At 40.3% G+C, this 5,190-nt stretch overlaps 1 long non-coding RNA gene across 1 annotated transcript; it reads left to right on the top strand.

Annotated features, from left to right (window-relative positions):
- The first annotated feature begins 1,300 nt into the window (after positions 1-1,300).
- LOC103160583 lies at positions 1,301-4,443 on the top strand. Its single transcript, XR_003481143.2, has 3 exons — positions 1,301-1,404; positions 3,258-3,482; positions 4,352-4,443. It is a non-coding gene; the product is annotated as an uncharacterized LOC103160583 (long non-coding RNA).
- Positions 4,444-5,190: the final 747 nt, after the last annotated feature.

The raw sequence follows: 5,190 nt of genomic DNA, 5'->3' as shown, positions 1-5,190 counted from the left end.
TTAGTATAAGGTATCTGATTTAAAATTTTCCTTTATTTCCATTATTTTTCATTTTCCTAATAAATTGGTAGTAGACATATGGGATTAATAGTGAATATTTTCAAATGTCATACATTCAAAAATCATAGACCATTTCAACAAATCAGTGTAATAAAGGAAATAACTTAGTTCCCCCTATAAGTAAGTAAGAAAAAACACAACCTATGTTCTCTGGACACTGAGTCCTTACACATATATGAGGCAATCTGATGGAGAACTAGGCAATGATGAAATTTACTTCATAAATCTCCTCTATCAGAAATTACTTCTGATATTTTGACTATGATGTCATCCGATTTACAAATTGCTTAGTATTAACTCTATCTTTAATTGGTTTCAAGTTTTGTCCAGATTTTATACTGGGGAAAAAGAAACCCAAAACTATAGTATTCTCATTTTTTAGTTCTTTGTTTTCACTTGTTTCTAAGATATTTGGAAGATGCCTTTGAAGATCTTTCTTCACAGTGTGGAGAGCTGCGATGCACCGCGCCTTAAAGATGGCGCCAGTTTCCAGTTTCCACCTTCCACCATCCCGAGGGTGAGCGCTCTCTGGAATAAACAACTCCTTATTTGGCTTGGTCTAAGATTCAAACTTGCATCAGCAAATGCGAGCCTATCCACCTTAGCCACGTGGTGTTCTGGGGTTGGCTGGCAAGAGTGCTTTTAAGCTGTGGGCTGGCTTTCCCGGGGTCATAAGATTGTTTAAGTTTCCTAAGTAAACTGCTTAAGGAAGAGTCTCAGCATTGCGTCTTCCTTGCTGGTCGAGGTGGTCGCGACACACAGGACCATAATATATATGTGTAGCAGATGTTCAAATGGCCTCTTCCTCCTGGGTTTTAGGAATACCTGATGTTCAAGTCTGTAAGGTCAAGGTGTGCTCGCTTGTGTGTCTGTGTTCATGAAGAAGTGTGGTTTGATCTAGAAATAGGGCTTTGGAGTTAAGACTTCATCTGTGCTACCCACAGTTGTAGACTCAGTCATTACTGGTCACTTAAAAATATGGCTTTAGAATATTGTTTTTGTTCACTTTAATTCATTAGTTTAAACAAAAAATATTTCTATATGATGGTAACTACCATACTGGAAAAAAGTCTTCAGTGTTCCAAGATAGTGAGGGACAAATACCATACTGTGATTTATCTTGCTTGCCCATTTAAAAATAAGTTAGCCTTCCTAATCAATTATTTCCACTCTAAGCAACTGCATATACCCCAGGTTACTTCAGATCTCACAGACCTGGAATCTCACTGAATCCTCTTGGATTCATTTCAGCAACTGCTGATTGTCCCTCCCCGTGGATCACTAGTGGAACTTCCTGTTTTGTTTTGCTGGTTGTCTTCTTCCCAGCTGCTCCTGTCTCATGCTGTAAGTCTGGAGCTTTTTTTTCTCTGCCACCCCTATTAATGAATTGAGTGAGGGAAGGGCTAGAGCCTTGTTTTACCCTGACATTTTCTTTCCAGAATAGTTGGCACTTTTTAAAAGATGAGGTGAGTTGGTCTGGAAGCTGGGATGTTTAGATGCCATTTATTAAGATGTGGAAGAGTAAGAAAAAAAAATTTCTAGGGGAAAGGAAATCAAATGGCCCTGTTTGTACATGACACATTTAGAGATCTTTGATTATAATGTGCCTGGGATTCATTCCAGACCTTTGTAGTTCTAAAGTTGATGAGTGAATACATAGAATTAAGGGCATTAGTGAAACATGCCCTCTAAGAAGAAATAGTAAAGAGGTAAAGAAAGCCCTCAACATCTCAGTGATTACACTTTAGAAGGAAGAGAAAGAATCTGCAAAGGAGATAAAACGGGAGGGAATTGTGAAGCAAGAGAAAAATTAATCGAGCTATATGGAATTCAAGAAAAGAAAGATTTGTGTTGGAGCTGCTAAGAGGCTAAGCAAATGATGATTCTGAACTTGCAACCACACAAGCCGATTGTGATCTTGACAAGTGTAATTCCACTTAAATCATAGTGTTGAATGCGAATGAAGGGACGTTGAAAAAATGTCGAGAGTTAATTTAAAATGAAGAAAGATAAAGATGAAATTGACCAAGTAGGGATAGTCTATATAGACAGTGATTCCACAGTGGGGAGGAAGGCAAAGTAGGAAAGGAAAACTGCTAAGCAGAGGGTAAGGTAGAGCTAGGTAGGAAGAATGGGTTCTAATGTTCTGTTCCCCATGGTGGTAGCTATTGTGAATATGAATTTATTTTCTACTTTATGATAGCTAAAAGAGACATTATAGTTCACATCACGAAGTTCATATATACTCAGGATGCTGGATATACTAATTAGGTTGATTTGTCCATTCCAAAATATATGCATGTTTTAGAACATCATTTCATATTACTTAAGTACATACAGTTAGTCTTTGCCATTTAAAAATAAAGTAAAACTTCAAGAAGCTTTGACTGCCATGGAGGCTAATGAATATGACAACAGCGCATAAGGAACACAGGAATTAAAGGAAGCTTTTAAAAGGTATGAATTGCTTAGAACAATTTATCCACAGATCCTGATGACCTGTGAATAAAGGTAAATAAGTGAAAGAGAATATCAAGGCATTCTAAAGAGAGACTGTCTTCAAGAGTGACCTTCTGGGGAAAGAGAGAAGAACCAGGATCCAGAGCACAAACAAGGGATTCAATTTTATAAGCTACTGTTAAAGAGGATTGTAGAAGACAATGAATACATGCTTGTTTATAGCCTTACTGAGAGAGTTTAGACCACCAACTCATCTTTCCCCATTAGCAACTGAAATAAAGATGATTACATGCTCCAGTCAGCCACCAATGTTGGGAGCCAAAGATCTCAGGACTTGGCATGAGACCCTAGGCCATGCTTGGCTGGCCACATAGTTATGTATTAACCTTTACATAACAGCTCCTTAGAACTTCAGCTCAAGAAAAGAAACAGCTTGACCCAGTCCTCCACCTTACTTCCAACAGCAGGTTCAGTCACCTAGGCAACCCTTCCTGGACCTCTTACTCATGAACTCTTTACAATGCCAAACATCCTCTCTTTGTGGTTTCCTAATATCCTGCCTACATTAGCATCTGGCACACAAACAACCCATTCTACCCTTCCCCATATCCTGGTCTGCTAACTATATAAGCTAGCCTGAGAAAAATAAAGTTTGTCACTTGATCAGAATCCTATATTGTGATCATTCTTTCTGTGTCTCTTGTCCCCATTCCCTATCCCTGACTCTCTTGCCCCAGGCTGACTCTCTTGCCCCAATCCTATGGGCTGGGACAACTGACACCCAACATGGGGCTCGACAGAGTTGGGGATCTGGGAACTTCAGAGCTCATTAGAGGGACAGCCCCATCCATACAGTGAGGCAACCTCATCAAGATCGATTGTGAGCCTCGGTCGGAAGAAGACCCAGCATCCTGCCCAGCACTTGAGACTTTTGGTTCATGAGCACCACCTATGTGGAAAAGGTGAGTAATGGGACAAGCATTTAGCAAGGAAGATTTATATCTTTCTGGGATCAAAGAATCCCTCAAGATGCGGGGAAAAATGGGTTAAGAAAAAACAATTGAGAAAATTCTTCCTTTTTATTGGGGATCTCTGTCCCTGGTTTTCCCAAGAAGGGACCATAAGTGAGAAAAAATGGGCTGGGGTTGGCAACTGCCTCCAAGAGTTGATCATCTGACAACATGGCAGATCAGATGGGTTCATAAGACATGAAATGCAACAATACAGTGTGGGACAGGGCCAGGTTAGGGAAGGATCACTAGTGAAAAGCCCATGTTAGGTTGGTTTAAAAAGTAAAAGAAAGAAAGCTTCACATGATCTTCTTAATGCTATTAAGTTTGAAACTGCAAGTGCTTCTTTGCTTGTGCACCTGGCTTGCAGATCCATGGCGAGTTCATCTACTGAGTGGCCAATGGTGGGGGAGAATTCAACATTCTCCTTGTCAATTCCTGGGGAATGCTGGGAAGTTAGTTACAAGTGAGATCATGGAATTAGAGAGGTAAAGGTTGACAGTGATACTAAGCTGGCTTTACAATGCAGGAAGGTAAGGAGATGTGGATGTCAGGAGGGATTCCTATTATGAGACTTTTGGGCCTGAAAAAACCCCTGTCCAAATCTCCGCTCTTGGCGTTTCCACTTTTGCTTTGAAATGGCAACCAAGTTCCCTGTCCTTCAGCCGAAGCCTCCTATGGGAAGGAGGACTCGGGAGATGAAAACCCTTACACTCCTGCCCCCTCAGGAGGAGAAACCTCTCCTACACAACCCCCAGATAACTCAACGTCCAGGCAGGACACCAATCCTCCATCCGAGACCTCTTCTTCTTGCCTTCCAGGTCCGGATCAATCCATTCTACACACCTCCTGAAAAAGACTGCTGACTATATAAGCTAGCCTGAGAAAAATAAAGTTTGCCACTTGATCAGAATCCTGTCTTGTGGTCATTCTTTCTGAGTCTCTTGTCCCCATTCATTATCCCCGACTCTCTTGCCCCAGGTTGACGTTCCATGGGTTGGGACACATCAGTACTATCATAACTTTATAAAAATGAAATAAAGTCATAGAATGACTAAAACAGTCAGATTTGCCCCTGCTACTTGGTTGGCAAGACCATGCATTGCAACTTTTTTCTGGAGGACAAATGTCGTGATTTGGGTAGTAAGCAGTAAAACCCAGTCAGCAGCTGGATTATATTTATAGCTAATCACCCACAGAGTATGCACCTGCTACAGCATCATTTCTCATAAGTATTATAAAAGCTCATTTGCTTTATTGATAAGAATTTGAGGTGCCATTCATTTGTTTTAAATGTGTAAAAGAAAGGAAATCTCACACAGACACACAGTGTGGAAGAAAACACAATGCCAACGAATACAGAATAATAATGAACAATTGTCCAAAAATGCCAGAGAACAAGAAAACAGTGTGTCTTGGATGCCACATTTTTATATTTTTTCAGATATACATTTTTGTGTTATTTTCAGAGATGTTCCCTGGATTTAAGTCAGGCCGGCCTTGCTGGTTGACACTGACATATCCCCATAGATACATCTGACAGCCATTGCCCACCAATCATCAGTTTATAGTAATATTTATGAACATCTCTGAATTTGATCACACAGTAAGGGAGACATATAGGAGAAGGAAAAGCAATATCAGCTGTGAAACAACACTC

Source organism: Cricetulus griseus, assembly GCF_003668045.3.
Source record: "Cricetulus griseus strain 17A/GY chromosome 1 unlocalized genomic scaffold, alternate assembly CriGri-PICRH-1.0 chr1_1, whole genome shotgun sequence".
NCBI lineage: Eukaryota > Metazoa > Chordata > Mammalia > Rodentia > Cricetidae > Cricetulus > Cricetulus griseus.
This window is presented reverse-complemented; position numbering and strand designations above follow the sequence as displayed.